At 44.2% G+C, this 19,539-nt stretch overlaps 1 protein-coding gene across 11 annotated transcripts in view; it reads right to left on the bottom strand.

Annotated features, from left to right (window-relative positions):
• Positions 1–19,539, bottom strand: part of KIAA1217 (KIAA1217 ortholog) — a 901,007-nt gene that overhangs the window by 430,666 nt on the left and 450,802 nt on the right. The window contains exon 1 of one of the 11 annotated variants that reach the window (XR_012244378.1): positions 7,078–7,292. The exons of the other annotated variants lie outside the window; for them this stretch is intronic. The gene's annotated coding sequence lies outside the window, so the exon portion shown is untranslated. Of the gene's footprint in view, positions 1–7,077; positions 7,293–19,539 lie in introns of those variants that run through there. 11 annotated transcript variants of the gene reach the window in all.

Genomic DNA, 19,539 nt, shown 5'->3' with positions numbered 1-19,539 from the left:
TCCGATGGAAAATGTGTGATGGAGCCTACACACGGTCGGAATTTCCGACAACGAGGTCCTATCACACATTTTCCGTTGGAAAATCCGACCGTGTGTACGGGGCATAAGTCCGTTCGTAGGGTTCAATATTGAGTTGGCCCATCCTTTGCAGCTATAACAGCTTCAACTCTTCTGGGAAGGCTGTCCACAAGATTTAGGAGTGTGTCTATGGGAATCTTTGACCATTCTTCCAGAAGAGCATTTGTGAGGTCAGGCACCGATGTTGGACAAGAAGGCCTGGCTCGCAGTCTCCGCTCTAATTCAACCCAAAGGTCAAGTTACTCCACCCCAAAAACGCTCATCCATGTCATTATGGACCTTGCTTTGTGCACTGGGGCACAGTCATTTTGGAACAGGAACTGTTCCCACAAAGTTGACAGCATGAAATTGTCCAAAATGTCTTGGCATGCTGACACCTTAAGAGTTCCCTTCACTGAAACTAAGAGGCCAAGTCCAACCCCTGAAAAACAACCCCACACCATAATCCCCCCTCCACCAAATGATTTGGACCAGTGTACAAATTAAGGTCCATAAAGACATGGATGAGATTGGGATTCCATTAAAGTTCATGTGGGTGTAAAGGCAGACGTTCATTTGGTAATATAGTTTATGTCTGTGATTGCTAGAGTCATTGAGCTACCATCAAAAGTGTCTCTCTTTTTTTCTTCTCAGAACTGGTTGGTGTTGAACGTGCTCTGGGATTATATTATGCGGTCGGTGAAGGTGCAGGTAACGCTTCTCAGAGTACCTTCTCTATACAGGGGGCCTATATTGGTATTCCTAATAAGTGCTATACAGAATTCCCCAGGAACAGTATCTCCTGGTTCTGAAGAGCTCACAATTTATTTGTTGTTCTCTCCAGCGGGGATGACTCACACGCAGACAGGCCAAGCTTCCTGATTCAGACAAAGTCAGTCTTGTTAAAAAATAAACAGCTCCCGGTTCAGCGGATACAGAAGATTATGGTGTATCTTTTCTTTATTATGAATTTCTATTCTACAATAATCATGCCTTTGTTGGTTCTGCATTTGAATGTAGACAGAACGCAGCGCACACATTAATTAAATGCCCGTCCTGTGACCTGACATGCCATTAACAAACTGCCTAAGTGCTTCTGCATTTACCGTGATCCCCGCCGCCTGAAATCTTTACAGTCAACTTCTGCCAGTGTTAATTTTGGCAGCAAATTTCTATTTAGTTTTAGTCTTATGACCCGTACACACGATCGGATTTTCCAACAACAAATGTTGGATGTGAGCTTGTTGGCTGAAAGTCCGACCGTGTGTATGCTCCATCGAACATTTGTTGTTGGACTTTCCGCCAACAAAGGTTGGCTAGCAGGTTCTCAAATTTTCCGCCAACAAAACTTTGTTGTCGGACTTTCCGATCGTGTGTACACAAGTCCGTCACACAAAAGTCCATGCATGCTCGGAATCAAGGACAAGCCGGAAGCGCTCTGTCTTGTAAAACTAGTCTTCGTAATGGAGATATTACGTACGTCTTGTATGTCACTACGTTCGTAATTGTTGGCCAACATTTGTGTGACCGTGTGCATGCAAGACAAGTTTGAGCCAACATCCTTCAAACAAAATTCCATGGTTTTGTTGTCGGAAAGTGCGATCGTGTGTACGCGGCATTATGCCGCGTACACACGATTGCACATTCCGACAACAAAATCCATGGATTTTTTTCTGATGGATGTTGGCTGAAACTTGTCTTACATACACACGGTCACACAAATCTTGTCGGAAATTCCAAACGTCAAGAACGCATACAATGAGCCAAGAAAAATGAAATTCAATAGCCAGTGCGACGCTTCTGCTTGATTCCGAACATGCGTGGAATTTTGTGCATCGGAATTGTGTACACACGATCGGAATTTCCGACAACAAAATCTGATCAGATTTTGTTGTCAGAAAATTTGAGATCCAGATCTCAAATTTTGTTTGTAGGAAATTCCGATGGAAAATGTCTGATGGAGCCTACACACTGTCAGAATTTCTGGCAAGCTCCCATCGAACATTTCCCGTCGGAAAATCCGACCACGTGTACGCGGCATTAGTCTTAGGACTAAAATGGCATTTTAGTGTTAGTCCAATTTTAGTCTTTTGCAATTGTTTTAGTCGTATTTAGTTGACTAAATCTCTAGTACATTTTGGTTGACTAAAATCATTTTTGTCAAATAAAACTAATTTTAGTCATCTAAAATCGAATGGGTGTAGTTAAATTGTACTACATTATTTAAGCATTTCTCTGCAATTTCCAAACTCATTATATACTGCTGGAGTGAAAAATTGAATATATTATTATTATTTATGTTATTGAAGTATGAACATGCACTACAGACCAGTGTTAATTTTGACGACAAATTTCAGTTTAGTTTTAGTCTTAGTCTTTTGACTAAAATGGCATTTTAGTTTTAGTCTCATTTTAGTCTTTTGACTAAAATGGCATTTTAGTTTTAGTCTCATTTTAGTCTTTTGACTAAAATGCCATTTTAGTTTTAGCCGTATTTTAGTCATCTCAATTGTTTTAGTTTTAATCATATTTTAGTCGACTAAAATGGTATTAAGTTAGTCGACTAAAATATTTTAGTCGGTTTTAGTCAACAAGATTAACACTGCCTTCCGCTAATTGCTGAGCGAGGAGAATGAAGACATTTCATATTACATTGAGCCAACCACTGCTATCATTTGTACAGTACTTAGGAGTCGGAAGGGAGCACAAATTCTGCATGCTAACACTGACACCCAATACTCGGCAACAGCGGACACATACTGGATCACATTTATAAGACTGCTTAAAGCTGAACTCCAGGCAGATATAAAACACAGACAAGTCAGCTCTGTATTCATTATTGCACCATTTTTTTTTTTTTTTTAGTGTAAGCAGTTCAAGTACTTGAATTTGGCTTGATATTGGACTCTTGCAGTACCTGTACAGCAGAGCTCAGTGAAAAAGAAGCAGCTCAAGGATACAAACTGTTGTAGTGCAGTGCAAGGAGCCTGCTGGTAGGAGGATACAGGTCCGGGACAAGGGGTGGGCAGGAGGGACTGCCTTGGGTGCTGTGGCATCATGTGAGGTGGGGAGGTGGGGGGGGGTTGCATAGAGAGTACCTACCTACAAGCTGGCAGGAGTACTGGAAAAGGGGGATTTTTTGGTTGGGGAGAATTTTGGCTTGCAAAGGGAATTTATGCTTAGGGGTAATTGTGCAGATTAGCGCTCAGATTTTTATGGAAGAGGGGATTTATGCTGACACAAAATGCTCATAGATTTGGGGGGTGCACCGTTTGGCATCTTTGCCCTGGGCGCTAGATGACTTTATCCCAGCACTGGGAAGATGCCTGTCCAGTATCAAGTTGGGGGGGGGGGGGGGAGACCAGTAAGTGTTACTTACAGCGGAGCTCCACCCAAAAGGGGAAGCTCCACCTATCTTCTCCCCCCCCATCCGGTGCCACTTTTGGCACCTTTCAGGGGGGAGGGGGAACGGGTCCCCACTTCTGGGAGACCTGGCTGCGGCGAGATGCGGGAAGGTCCCTTGGAAGTTCAGCCTCCCTCCTCCTTCCCCTGCCACCTAGCCATTCACAAAGCACAGCACGCTTCGCGCATGCACAGTGGGGAACCAGCCATGGCAATGGGGGAGGCAGTACCCGAGAGCCAATGGAAACATCAGCTGGGGTGCCAACATCGCTGGATTCCAGGACAGGTAAGTGTCTTAAAAATTAAAGTCAGCAGCTACAGTATTTAGTAATTTTTTCATGGGGGGGCTGGACCTCCTCTTTAAAGGGGTTGTAAACCCTCATGGTTTTTCACCTTAAAGTGATTGTAAAGTCTTGTGTAAAAAACCAAACATGTTATACTTACCTCCTCTGTGCAGTTTGGGTTTGCACAGAGCAGCCCAGATCCTCCTCTTCTCAGGTCCCTCTTCGCTGTTCCTGGCCCCTCCCTCCTGACGAGTGCCCCCACAGCCCAGTAGCTTACTATGGGGGCACCTGAGCCGAGCTGCAGCTCCCTGTGTCCATTCAGACACACAGCTGCCATTCAGCCCCACCCCCTCTCTCCCCTGATTGGCTAACTGACTTTGACAGCCGCAGGAGCCAATGGTGCCCCGGCTGCACACCAGCCAATGAGGAGGAGTGTCCCGGATGGCCGATGGAATTGTAGACATTACTGGAAGGAGATGGGGCTCAGGGTAAGTATTAGGGGGTGCCGGGGGGGGGGATTCTACACATAGAAGGTTTTTATCTTAATACATAGAATGCTATAAGATAAACAAACTTTTGCCTTTACAACTCCTTTAATTCTCTGCATTAAGGTGAAAAACCTTTTGTGCTGCAGGGGTCATCCCCAAACTGTTCCCACAAAGTTAGGAGCATGAAATTGTCCAAAATATCTTGGTATGCTGTCGCCTTAAGAGTTCCCTTCACTGGAGCTAAGGGGCCAAGCCCAACCCCTGAAAACCAGTGCACAAAGCAAGGTCCATAAAGACATGGATGAGTGAGTTTGGGGTGGAGGAACTTGGCTGTCCTGACCTCAACCCGATAGAACACCTTGGGGATGAATTAGAGCGGAGACTGCAAGCCAGGCCTTCTCATCCAACATCAGTGCCTGACCTCACAAATACGTTTCTGGAAGAATGGTTAAAAATTCCCATAGACACACTCCTAAACCTTGTGGACAGTCTTCCCAGAAGAGTTGAAGCTGTTATAGCTGCAAAGGGTGGACCAACTCAATATTGAACCCTACGGACTAAGACTGGGATGCCATTAAAATTCATGTGTGTGTAAAGGCAGGTGTCCCAATACTTTTGGTAATATAGTGCATTTACCATTGACAGCTTTTATTTATTTATGTAAAACCTTTATCCCAGAAGGAACAGACTGTAACTGTTTACATAGTAGTAGCAGGAGTTTGGTTTCAATTTGTTAGTGTATCTAAATCTGTTAGTGCACCTAACACACCCCCTTCCCCCAGACTGACAATGCTGGTGTCTCTGTTGCTTCAGAGTGGGGGCTCTCCAATACAGGAGGTGTTTTACTGATCAGATCACCAGGTGAAAACAGAAAGGAAAAAAAAGACGAATGCCTCGTACACACGTTCCGATTATCGTACGACGTATCGTTCGCATTTTGTTGCATAAAACTAATATCCAATACAACAGTGCAAAATATGTTCTATGAAAAGTAAGATTTTTGTCGTACGATTCTGGAAAAACCTTCCGGTGTGCATAGCTACGTATCTGAAATGACGTCAAACACGTGTGACCCCTGTGTCCTTCTGGTTTATTTTCGTGTTTCCGATCATGCGCGGTGTACGTCTATCGATTTTTAGCGGACGCATACTGTACTGATTAAACGATTGTCGTACAATGGGCTGTCATCCGAGCACGTTTTCGTGTTTGTCCCTTCGGATTATGTTGGACGGACGCAATCGGCTGTTGAAAGCCGTGTACTAACGATCATATTATCGAACGATCAATCCGAAAGTGATTTTTATCATCCGATAATCGGAATGTGTGTATGAGGCATAAGGCCTGGTTCACACCTATGCATTTTTTTAGCTCGTTTGTAGTTTTGCAGAAACACACTACAGTCCATTTATCATGGTTTCCAATGGAACATGTTTTGTAGTGCAAATCTGCAAAATGCAAAAAGCACTAAAAATGCATAAGTGTGAATCAAGTCTAAGGCTCCATTCACACTAGCGCGTTTTTTGATGCATTTTGCATTTTGCAGAAATGCATGGGAATTTTTTAACATGGGTTCCTATGGAACATGTTCACATCAATGCATTTTTGTACCTCTGCATTTTTGGAAAGGGTCAGGGACTTTTTTTTCATGCAAAATGCAGCGTTTTGCATGTAATAGAATTCAATGGACCAGCATCAAAAACGCAAGTGCACCGTTTTTGCAGCGTTTTTACAGCGTTTTTGGCGTTTTTTTATTTTTTTTATTTTTTTTTTTTAGACTGTAAAAATAAAACTGTAAAAAAAAAAAAAAAACGCTAAACGCGGCAAAAACGCTGTAAAAACGCTACAAAAACGCTGCTCAAAAACATGGCAAGCATGACAAAAAAAACTCCAAAAATGCTCAAAAGCAACATGCATAGGTGTGAATGGAGCCTAAGGCCGAATTCACACCTATGCATTTTTAGTGCTTTTTGCATTTTGCAGATTTGCACTACAGTCCATTTTACATGGTTTCCTATGGAACACGTTCTGTAGAGCAAATCTGCAAAATGCAATAAGCACTAGGAATGCATAGATGTGAATCAGTCCTAAGACTGGATTCACACCTAGGCATTTTTAGTGCTTTTTGCAGATTCGCACTACAGAACGTGTTCCATAGGAAATCATGTTAAATGGACTGTAGTGCAAATCTGCAAAATGCAAAAAGCACTAAAAATGCATAGGTGTGAATCCAGACTAAGGCTTGATTCACATCAATGCATGTTGCTTTTGAGTGTTTCTGCGGTGCTTTTTGCAGTGCTTGCCGCATGCGTTTTTGCCGTGTTTTGCGTTTTTTTTTTTTTTTTAGTGTTTTTTTTTTTATTTTTACACTATGGCTGCTTGAGCAACTAGCTATATACAATGTAAAAAAAAAAAAATAAAAAAAAAAAAACACAAAACACAAATCGCGGCAAAAACACAGTAAAAACACAGTACTTGCGTTTTGGATGCGGGTCCATTGAATTCTATTACATGCAAAACGCTGCAATTTGCATGAAAAACAGTCCCGACCCTTTCCAAAAACGCAGAGGCACAAAAATGCATTGATGTGAACATGTTCCATAGGAACCCATGTTAAAAAATTTCCGTGCATTTCTGCAAAATGCATCAAAAAACGCATTAGTGTGAATAGAGCCTAATAATCCCCAGGAACTCTTGTATCGAATACACCAGGCTGTAGTACACTCGGCATCGCTTTCCTGCTGAAACACATACCTGTACGGAGGCGGTTAGCGCAGAACAACGCCGTGTACCCACACAGGGCATACCCATCCCTGCCATTGTAGGACCAGCATAATCCTCTTACTCACCATTCAACTGGCTGCTACCCAGCAGAGACATGATCTGCTCCGACTTGTGGCTTGTGAGCTCCTCCATTGTCTGGAAGCGGGGACTGACGCCTCTTAACAGAACTTTAAAAACCAGGAAGGGATGGAAGAAACCTGCATTGCATGCGGCTGTGCTCCCACTCCGGGGAAGAGAAGTCTGGCAGGGCTGGAGAACTCGGCTAAACTCTGCCTCTGTTGGTTCACTTCCAGAGCAGCTCTCATCGAGGGCCCCAACAGGTGACGGGCCTGCGACGTGGGTACAGGCAGAGTCTGCATGCTTTCCAGGACTGCCCGCTCCACATATAGCTACAATTACAGACGCACTACAGAGGACGGAACGGCAGCGAATTAAAATAAAAAGCCTTGTTAACTCTCCGGTGACCAGAGGGCCATGTGGATCGTAGTGCTTGTCTCCAAAAGTAGAGAAAAATCAGGAGGGGCAAGGAAAAGTGATCAGGACTTCACTTTATTCTATAGGCTCCATGCACACTAGCGTTTTTCATAAGCTCAAAAAAAAAAAAAAAAAGGTAGAAATAAACGCTGGATGAAAAATGCTGATAAAATAGCAATTTTTGTGCCAGCTTCTAGTAGACTTTTAGTAACTTTTAGAAGCATTTAGGGGAATTAGCATTTTATTAGCGTTTTTTGCAGTACATAGAGGAGAAAAAAGCTGTAGGGGACTTTAGGGGAATTTAGAAGCAGTTAAGAGCACTTAACCACTTGCTGACCAGCCGCCGTCATTATATTGCGGCAGGTCGGCACGTTCCCGCGAGCCGTCGTAGCTGTACATCGGCTCCTTTAAGCGGGATAGCAGGCGCAAACACGCCCGCTGCACTGCGGGACTGCCGATGCTCGTGGCTGGCGGTCGCAATGACCGCCGAGCACAAGAGGCAGAACAGGGACATGTGTGTGTGTGTGTGTGTAAACACACAAATCCCTGTTCTGTTCTGAGAGGAGATGCAGATTGTGAGTTCCTAATAGCTAGGAACCACAATCTGTCATCTCCTATAGTCAGTCCCCTCCCCCTACAGTTAGAACACACACTAGGGAACACGGTTAACCCCTTGACCCCTAGTATTAACCCCTTCACTGCCAGTGACATTTACACAGTAATCAGTGCATTTTTATAGCACTGATCGCTGTATAATTGTCCATCGTCCCAAAAATGTGTCAAAAGTGTCCAATGTGCCCGCCATAATGTCGCAGTCACGATAAAAATCGCAGATCGCCGCCATTACTAGTAAAAAAAAAATAATAAAAATGACATACATCTATCGCCTATTTTGTAGGGCAGTGGTCATCAACCCTGTCCTCAGGGCCCACTAACAGGCCGGGTTTGCAAGATAACTGAAATACATCACAGGTGATCTCATTTGCTGCTCAGTGATTGCAGTATTCTAGTCTGCATCTCCCCAAGGTAATACATAAAACCTGGCCTGTTAGTGGGCCCTGAGGACAGGGTTGATGACCACTGTTGTAGGCACTATAACTTTTGCGCAAACCAATCAATATACCGTATGCTTATTGCGATTTTTATTACCAAAAATATGTAGAAGAATACATAATGGCCTAAACTGAGAAAAAATTAGCTTTTTTTAAAAAAAATGGGGATATTTATTATAGCAAAAGATACAAAATATTGTGTTTTTTTCAAAATTGTCGTTTTTTTTTTTTTTTTTTGAAAAATAAAAACTGCAAATGCGATCAAATACCACCAAAAGAAAGCTCTATTTGTGGGAAAAAAAAGGAAGTCAATTTTGTTTGGATCCAACATCGCACGACCGCGCAATTGTCAGTTAAAGCGACGCAGTGCCGAATCGCAAAAAGTGCTCTGGACATTGAGCAGCCAAATCTTCCGGGGCTGAAGTGGTTAAAGCGGACCTTCAGTCATTTTTTTCATCTTTCCATCTATTAAATCTTCTGCCCTTGTTGTTTTACCTTTGGATAGTAAAACATTTTTTATCTTATACAGCCACCTTCCTGTTTCTTGTCTGGTCATTAGCCTAGGCTTATGACATCATGCACAGCTCTCTCTCTCTCACTCTCCAGAATTTGCCATGAAGGGAAGGGGGATGAGTCATAAGAGGACCAATAAGAGCTGCAGAGCTGGAGGTGTGTCTGTGTAAATCCAGGAAGTGAACAGGCAGCAGCTTCAGCTGCCCACAGTTAAAATGGTTGCAGCCAGACTCAGTGGAGGGAGATTTCTGCAGCATATTTGGCAAGTACAGAATCACAGTATATATAAAATAATATGCAAAGTGGTTGGAGGGAAGCTTCAGAATGGCAAAGATGTTTTTATTACAAATTATGTGAGCAGACTGCAGTTCCTCTTTAAGAGCATTCAGCATTTTTTTTTCTGCTGGAAAAACGCTCCAACAAACTCTACAAAAACAATTAATTTTCTGCTCTCAGAAGCTGAAGTTCAAAAATTGCTAATAGCCTAAGGAAGAGTGCATGGACACATAGGATAACACTAGCTTCTAGGAGCAGAAAAAATGCTAATAACAGCTTCTGGGAGCTTAAAAAAAACGCTAGTGTGCATGGAGCCTAAAAGCAAAACCCAAAATGGGATAGCTTGCATCTTATCAATCATTAGATGTGGTGGCTGCATTAGTTTTCCCTTTTTATTCTTTTTTCTCTGCTTTCAGCTGATGATCTGGCCAGTAACACACCTCCTGTATTAGGCTCGATTCACACTAATACAAATTTTTTGATGCATTTTGCAGAAATGCAGGGAATTTTTTTTAACATGGGTTTCTATGGAACACGTTCACATCAATGCATTTTTGTGCCTCTGCGTTTTTGGAAAGGGTCTGGGACTTCTTTTTTTTGCCTGCAAAATGCAGCATCTTGCATGTAATAGACTTCAATGGACCCACATCCAAAATGCAAGTACTGCGTTTTTACCACGATTTTGTTGCGATTTGCGTTTTTTTTTACACTTTATATAGCTGGTTGCTAAGGAGAAGGCCAGGAAGCCGGCCACCGTGTCCTTAACAACTGATGAGTCAGTTGTTAAGGATAAAAATCCAAAATCCACACCAGACCCTTATCCGAGCATGCAGCCCGGCAGGTCAGGAAAGGGAGGGGACAAGCGAGCCCCCCCTCCTGAACCATACCAGTCCGCATGCCCTCAACATGGGGGGAGGGTGCTTTTCCCCTATGTTGAAGGGGACAAGGGCCTCTTCCCCACAACCCTGGCCATTGGTTGTCGGGGTCTGCGGGCGGGGGGGGGGCCTATCGGAATCTGGAAGCCCCCTTTAGAAAGGGGGCCCCCAGATCCCTGCCTCCCCCCATGTGAATGGATATCAGATACATCGTACCCCTACCCATTCACGAAAAAAAGATGACCCTGCCCAGGCATGATGGGTCCGTGTCGTCACGAGGGGGCGGGACCTGTAAATGATGTCATCCGATGGCCACTCCCCATAGTTATCTAAGAAATGCTTGATATCAGCACGGACAGATCAGCGGGATGCAGCATCGGTGGAGGGTCCCTGGCGGGAGTGGCGGCGGAGGAAGAAGAACACCGGACAAAGAAAACTGGAGAAAGAAGACCGGAAAAAGAAGCGGAAGAAGGAGAAGACCGGAGGAAGAAGCGGAAGAAGGAGAAGACCGGAGGAAGAAGCGGAAGAAGGAGAAGACCGGAGGAAGAAGAAGACATTTTTAATAAAGGACTTGTCAAAAACTGTCTATTGTCTTTTGTCACACTACACTACTATTTTTGGGAATGGGTAGGGGTATGATGTACCTGATATCCATTCACATAGGGGGGGAGGCCGGGATCTGGGGGCCCCCTTGTTAAAGGGGGCTTGCAGATTCAGATAAGCCCCCCGCTCGCAGATGGCCAGGGTTGTCGGGAAGGGGCCCTTTTCCCCATCAACGTTGGGGGGTGCAGAGCCCCCTGCCCCAAAGCACCCACCCCCCACTATGTTGAGGGCTTGCGGACTGGTATGGTTCGCCGGGGGCGCTCGTTAGTGGCCTCCCTTTCCTGACCTGCTGTGCTGCATGCTCGGATAAGGGTCTGTTATGGATTTTGGGGGGGACCCCACGCCATTTTTTTTTCCAACTTTGGCGTGCGGGAGTCCTCTTTAAAACCATACTACACCCAAGGCCCTGGTATGGACCCGGGACCCTACGCTGTTTTTTTTTCACAATTTTTTTTTTTTCAGCCGGCAATTCTTTTTTTTTTTTTGCATTCAGCTGTCAGCAGGGAAGCCCACTGACATTTGATGACTCATTGGTTGTTAAGGACGTGACGGCCGGCTTCCCGGCCCCCTCCTTAGCAACCAGCTATATACACGAATTACGGTAAAAACAACTGTCCAAAACCGCAGCAAGCACCGCAAAAAGCACTGCAGAAATGCTGAAAAGCAACATGCATAGATGTGAATCGCACCTTAAGCCCCTTTCACACTTGTGCAACTTGTCCTGCGACTTGGGACTGCAAAGTCGCATGACAAGTCATAATCCATGATTTTCAATGAGTACCATTTATATCTGTGCGACTTCAAAGTAGTCCCTGCACTACTTTGGTCTGACCTTGAGGTGACTTGAGGTTTCTAGACTTCAATATTACACAGACATTGCTCCTAGTCGCGACAAAATCGTGGCAAAATCACTTGACTTTCAGGTCGCATGACTTGTCCTGCGACTTGGGACTGCAAAGTTGCATGACAAGTTGTTCCCCTTGGTTTCTAATGATAAGCATTCATATATGTGCCGACCTCAAAGTAGTCCCTGTACTACTCTTGTCTGACTTTCATGCGAGTTGAGGTCCATAGACCATAGATGCACTAAGGACCCTTTCACACTGCCACGACTTGAAATTTGCGTGATTTTCCCACGATTTGCCGCAATGTCAGGGAATGCCTGTGTAAACTTGGGGTCTATGGACCTCAACTCGCATCAAAGTCGGACCAAAGTAGTACAGGGACTACTTTGAAGTTGGTGTGACTTGAAGTCACACAGATATGAATAGTACTGATTGGAAATCATGGGGTACGACTTGTCATGCCCACAAGTGAGAAAGAGACTTAACACACTGAAGCCAAACTCCAGCTTACACTTTTTACACAGTTACAGCAAACAGTTTTTTACTTTTGGGATAAAGTATTTCCATAAATAAATACAAGCTGTTCATTGTAGGCACCCCTGTCAGAGATAAATGGTTTGTCTCTTTATCTGCAGGACAGCTTGTCCATGATCAGTTTTTGATCAGTTTTTTAGTTTAAAAAAAAAAGCAGAAAAAATGCATCCCTTTAAATCCTATGGAACTCTTCACACTGGCCTGTTGTGTTTCAGTTTTTAGGCTCAGTTCACATCTATGCAGTTTACGTTTGATCATTTCTGCAGTGCTTTTTGCTGTGCGTTTTGCATTTATGCGCACTCGATTTTGCCTCAATTTGTGTTTTGCAATTTATATGCTTTTTTTGGGCCAATTTGTTGTTGGTCAGATTAAAAAATGCAAATCGCAGCAAAATCGTGGCAAAAACGCACTACATGCTTTTCTGCAGCTTCTCCATTGCAGTATAATAAACCAAAATAACAAAAATAACCCCATTTTGCAATTAAAAAAGTCCCTGACTTGTTCCATAAACGCAGCAGCTGAAAAAAGCATAGATGCGAACGTGCCCCTTAGGAAACCATGTTAAATGAACTGTAGTGCCTTTCTGCAAAAAGCATAAAAAACGAATAGGTGTGAACCGAGCCTAAAACACACGGCTTGCTGCATTTTTGTGGCATGTTTCGTGCGGTTAAAAAAAAAAAAAAATGCACCTCTTCATTGAAATTAATAGAGATAACACATCAAAAGAGCAAAGCACCTGTGCGAAGTGCTTTGTGCAGTCACATGTCCAGGGAAAAAACGCACCGCAAACACAAATGCTTTAACTTTTTCAGATCCAAACTAAAGCTAAATGATGGCTACAGCGCAGACCTACTTTTCTGGGAGTACGTCTATTGACGTCCTCCCGTGCCCGAGCAGCCTGCGCGCTTGGCGCGCTCTGTGATTAGCGAGTCTATGAGACTTGGCTGATCACAAATCGGAGTAAGGGGTCAATCCTGACCCCCTTACCACGTGATCAGCTGTAAGCCAATGACAGCTGATCATGTGATATAAACAGAGCCGGTAATCGGCTAATTTTTCTCCTCGCGATCACTGGCGGCTCTCAGAGGGACATTGGTCCCGATCAAGGAGAGCTGCTTCTGAGTGATCAATGCCCACCTGTGCCATCTGCTAGTGCCGCCTACCAGTGCCCTCCAGCGCCACCTACCAGTGCCCACAGTGCCACCCATCAGTACCCACAGTGCCACCCACCAGTGTCACCAATCAGTGCCTCATTAGCAGTGCTGTCCATCAGTGTCATCTATCAGTGGTACCTATCAGTAACACCTATCAGTGCCACCCATCAGTGCCATCTTATCAGTGGCCATCAATGCCGCCTTATCTGTGCCCATCAGTACCGCCTTATCTGTCCCCATCAGAGGCCACCTTATCTGTGCCTATCAGTGCAGCCTATCAGTGCCCACCGGTGCAGCCTCATCAGCGCATATCAATGAAGGAGAAAAATTACCTGTTTGCAAAATCTTATAACTAACTATGAAACATGATTTTTTTTCCCCAAATTTTCCATCTTTTTTTGTTTGTTTAGCAAAAAATAAAAACCCAGCTGTGATTAAATACCACCAAAAGAAAGCTCTATTTGTGTGAAAAAATGATAAAAATTTCATTTGGGTACAGTGTTGTATGACCGCACAATTGTCATTCAAAGTGTGACAGCTCTGAAAGCTGAAAATTGGTCTGGGAAGGAGGGGGGTTTAAGTGCCCAGTAAGCAAGTGGATAAAGTGCAAAAAAAAATTAAACACATTACTGCAAAAATGCACCAAAAACGCAGCCAAAACACATATGAATGCAGACTTATTGAATGACGTTTAGCTTGCTAAAGCACTGTGTGCCATAAGCAACTTTTTTTTTTTTAAAGCTTAATTCCAGGTGTACATATCCAAAAACGATCCCCACTGCCGCATTTGGTGGGTGGTACTGCACTTTACCGGCACTGTAATGTGGCCCATTTAATTGAATAAGGGTGCCCCCTTCCCACTTTTGTTTAATGGGGTTTTTGCACTCAGATTGTAATGTGCAGTATGTGGCCAGCTTCAGAACCTCAACTCTCTGTGTCTCTGTTGGAAAGATTCCCCCAACTTCCTGTGTGGTCACCAGGACAGGAAGTAAGGGGAACTCTCCCCAACAACCATACAGACATGAATAAAATCCCAACATTGTTTCTAGTCCTACTCCACTCGACATATTGGTGTCTATGTCGCTGTTAGAGATTTCTCCTCACTTTGTACTGAAAAAAAAATGGAGATACAGGCGACTTTAAAAACCTGCCATTTTATCCAGAACAAAAAAGAAATTGGCTGGACTTCAAGCACATGCATTATAATAGGGTAACTTTCCCTTTTTTAGGTAATGGGTAGGCTCAGTATCGGTCTACATACTAAATGGCTGCTTCCATTGAGTCCACTTTAAATATTTTACATGTGGCCTAATCTAAATATACTAGATATTATCAACACGGCTCTTTTCATAGGAACGGCAGTAATTCCAGGTAGTAATCCTTTCATTTGGGTATCAGAAGTTGGCCCGGCTCCCAGACATCGGAGACTGCGGACACAAAGAGTTTATAGAAATGAGGTCAGGTCAGGGATAACCTGACTGCTCCTCTGCTACCTGTAACCATTCTTCCCAGACTGACACACTCTCTAGACGTCTCGGTACAAATGCATGTATTCCGATCCAGTGTCACATTACCCCTTCCTATGGGAGGAAATTTTTACTTGTATGGAAAATTCAGTAAGCCCTACACATGGCTCCCAGACACATACTGCAACATTTAAAGTGGTTGTAAACCTTTATATATACCCAGTGAAGTGACCGGCCTCAGGTGATACAAATCCTCATACATAAGTAGTACCTGTTTATCTGCAATCTTCTTTTCTCTACATCCATTCAAAGGGCTAAATTTATAAGCTCATCTACAGGGCTGGCCAAAGACATTGTGCTGCCTGGGTCCAAGAATGAAATGCTGCCCCTCCCAAAATAAACTCACGCCCACCAAAAGGCTCCCACATACATTATTTTATATCATGATAATTAAAACTAAAATTAAATTTATCAGGAAGTCAGATTTTGCACTAAACACATAAGTGTGAACCTAGGTTTAGGGCTAGTGTAGCATATAGACAGGCTAGTGTAGTATATAGACAGGCTAGGGTAGTAAATAGACAGGCTAGGGTAGTATATAGACAGGCTAGGGTAGCATATAGACAGGCTAGGGTATATAGACAGGCTAGTGTAGTATATAGACAGGCTAGGGTTTATAGATAGGCTAGTGTAGTATATAGACAGGTTAGTGTAGTATATAGACAGGCTAGAGTAGTATATAGACAGGCTAGGGTTTATAGATAGGCTAGTGTAGTATATAGACAGGCTAGGTTATATAGACAGGCTAGTGTAGTATATAGACAGGCTAGGGTAGTAAATAGACAGGCTAGGGTAGTATAAAGATAAGGCTAGTGTAGTATATAGACAGGCTAGGTTATATAGACAGGCTAGTGTAGTATATAGACATGCTAGGGTAGTAAATAGACAGGCTAGGATAGTATAAAGATAAGGCTAGTGTAGTATATAGACAGGCTAGGGTTTATAGATAGGCTAGTGTAGTATATAGACAGGCTAGTGTAGTATATAGACAGGCTAGTGTATTATATAGGCAGGCTAGGGTATACAGACAGGCTAGTGTATAAATAGAAAGGGTCGGTGTATAGACAGGCTAGGATATGCAGACAGGCTAGTGTAGTATACAGACAGGCTAGGGCATACATACAGGCTAGGGTATACAGACAGGCTGGGGTAAAAAGACAGGATACTAGGTTATATAGACAGGTTAGAGTATAAAAGACGGGTTACTAGGGTATACAGACAGACTACTGGGGTATACAGACAGGCTAGGGTATACAAACAGGCTACTAGGGTATACAGACAGTCTACTAGGGTATATAGACAGGCTAGTGTAGTATATGCAGAGCTTCCTTGTGGTATGTAATGTCCCTTCTCCAGATCACTCTGTTCAGGAATGGGGTGTCAGTGGAAGATCGAGGGATCTCGGTGCTGGATCGGCTGATCAGTATGATGACTTTTTACACTTCTCCCTGACCCATCCCCCCCAAATCCTTCTCTCTCCTTCCCTCCTTCCATGGCCTGCACTCACCTGGCACCACCCCTGCTCAGGAGCTCGTGTGAGAACGTTCCTCCCGGCTCTATCATATGGGCGGAGCAAGAGGGAGACTCGCTCTCACGCTGATCTCTGGCTGTCACTGAAGCATCGGGTGCAGACTGAGTGAGAGTCCCGCGGCTGTGCGGGACAGCGCTGTGTCAGGGAGCTCGCGACACTCTCACTGAGTCTGCACCTGATGCGGATCATGTAGGTAGCGGTGGTCCTGCTCTGCTGCCCCTCTCAACTTGCCGCCTGGGTCCCTACAGAGCTGAGGCTGTCAGTCATCTGGAGGTCCCTCCCCTGTCACTATTTTTCTCTTGATGTCAGGAAAACTTGTCAGAAATGATTCATGCTGATAGCAGAGGAACAAAGCATCAAACATAAATGACACCTAGTACACACTATACAGGGATATGCTTTGTTCATATTTCATGTCTGAGGTTTCAACTGTTGATACCCGGCTGTAAGCTTCAAAGTCGGGTATCAACACGCTACCCAGCGTGTGGCTTCACAGTCGGGTGCGCATTGCGCATGCGCAAGTTGCACTGTGCCTGCTGAATGCCTGGCAGTCTTCTTGGACCTGTGATGTCCCAGAAGACTACAGGGAGGGAGGGGAAGAGGAGAACTTGGGTTTGGATCGTCTAGGCGATCTGAGTGGGAGTGGGTACCTGTCAAAACTGGGCACCCACTCCCCCCCCCCAAAGAAAAATGACATGCCAAATGTGGCAGAGGAGGGGGGGGGGGGACTGCTTAAAGTGGAACTTCCCCTTTTGGGTGGAGCTCCGTTTTAAGTATCTACAGCCAGCATGCTGTAGAAAAGGAGCCTTGCTCTGTGTGTGGAAGCAGTGGTCCCTCTGCAGAGTTCTGACATGCTCCCTGCTAAATCAGACCTAGAGCTCTCCAATCATTAATGAGCGTAATCTCGGCTGATTGGAGAGCTCAAGCTTTGACACAGCAGAGAGCATGTTAAACCTCTGCAGAGAAACCACTGCTTCCACACACAGAGCAAGGATCCTACTCTCAGCATGCTGTCAGGGGAATGGCTTTTCTACTCCCGTCTTTTTTCAGGAGTATTTCCTTTGTTTTCACTTGGTGATCCTGCCAGTGACACATTTCCTGTTCTAGGATGGCGGCATTCACTCACTGTATTTTATCTATGGGGAAGCAGTATTGTCATCTTAAGACTGGACTACAGAACACACCTCTACATAGCCTCATTTCCATAACATGGGGGTGTGATTTGTAGTTCACAGAAGAGAACTGGGAAGGCTGATAACATTGAGATTTCAATAGAGTGCACAGGTTGTTACAAGGATGCAGGTTTTCTGTACTTTAGGCCCAAAGCTGTAAACGCTGAGCGGTGCTGTAGGCTCAGGCGAGTGTTCTCTCCTTTCTTTTAGTGATCCTGTGTTGATAAGATCACTGGCTCTCTAGCGGGATTGATAAAAATAAACTGCATAAAATAGGTAGAAAGGGAATTTGAATTCCACTGATATTTTTAATGCAAAAGCACGCCATTCATACTCCTATACAGTAGTAAGTAAACATGAATACATAAGATGGTATGAATTTATCTGCAAGATTTCAAAATACAGACATGTCTTGAAAAGTGTCACTCATGAATTACTATGACATCCAAGGAATCCTGTATTTCAAGATGTATTTATTACAGAACATGACATGAATCTGGCTTGAACAAAGAACGGTTTATTTTTCAATGTGGGAATGTTTTACATGTGTTCTTAATTCCGTAAAATATGCCTTCAAAATAACATGTTCAAGTTTGAGATCTTTAAGGTAACTGAACCTTTAGAAAAACTCCAGTTATGCATATCACCTTCCGGCTCTGACCTAAGATCACACCTACCCTCTCCTAGATGCATACTTATCTGACCTTGGCTCACACCTACCCTCTCCTAGATGCATACTTATCTGACCTAAGATCACACCTACCCTCTCCTAGATGCATGCTTATCTGACCTTGGCTCACACCTACCCTCTCCTAGATGCATACTTATCTGACCTTGGCTCACACCTACCCTCTCCTAGATGCATGCTTATCTGACCTAAGCTCACACCTACCCTCTCCTAGATGCATACTTATCTGACCTAAGATCACACCTACCCTCTCCTAGATGCATACTTATCTGACCTTGGCTCACACCTACCCTCTCCTAGATGCATGCTTATCTGACCTAAGCTCACACTTACCCTCTCCTAGATGCATGCTTATCTGACCTAAGCTCACACCTACCCTCTCCTAGATGCATGCTTATCTGACCTAAGCTCACACTTACCCTCTCCTAGATGCATACTTATCTGACCTTGGCTCACACCTACCCTCTCCTAGATGCATACTTATCTGACCTAAGCTCACACCTACCCTCTCCTAGATGCATACTTATCTGACCTAAGCTCACACCTACCCTCTCCTAGATGCATACTTATCTGACCTAAGCTCACACCTACCCTCTCCTAGATGCATACTTATCTGACCTTGGCTCACACCTACCCTCTCCTAGATGCATACTTATCTGACCTAAGCTCACACCTACCCTCTCCTAGATGCATACTTATCTGACCTAAGCTCACACCTACCCTCTCCTAGATGCATACTTATCTGACCTTGGCTCACACCTACCCTCTCCTAGATGCATACTTATCTGACCTAAGCTCACACCTACCCTCTCCTAGATGCATACTTATCTGACCTAAGCTCACACCTACCCTCTCCTAGATGCATACTTATCTGACCTAAGATCACACCTACCCTCTCCTAGATGCATGCTTATCTGACCTAAGCTCACACCTACCCTCTCCTAGATGCATACGTATCTGACCTAAGCTCACACCTACCCTCTCCTAGATGCATACTTATCTGACCTTGGCTCACACCTACCCTCTCCTAGATGCATGCTTATCTGACCTAAGCTCACACTTACCCTCTCCTAGATGCATACTTATCTGACCTTGGCTCACACCTACCCTCTCCTAGATGTATGCTTATCTGACCGAAGCTCACACCTACCCTCTCCTAGATGTATGCTTATCTGACCTTGGCTCACACCTACCTAGATGCATGCTTATCTGACCTAAGCTCACACTTACCCTCTCCTAGATGCATGCTTATCTGACCTAAGCTCACACCTACCCTCTCCTAGA

This window comes from Aquarana catesbeiana, linkage group LG05 (genome assembly GCF_042186555.1).
Source record: "Aquarana catesbeiana isolate 2022-GZ linkage group LG05, ASM4218655v1, whole genome shotgun sequence".
NCBI lineage: Eukaryota > Metazoa > Chordata > Amphibia > Anura > Ranidae > Aquarana > Aquarana catesbeiana.
The sequence above is the reverse complement of the archived record's forward strand: the minus strand, read 5'-3'. Positions and strand labels throughout refer to the sequence as shown.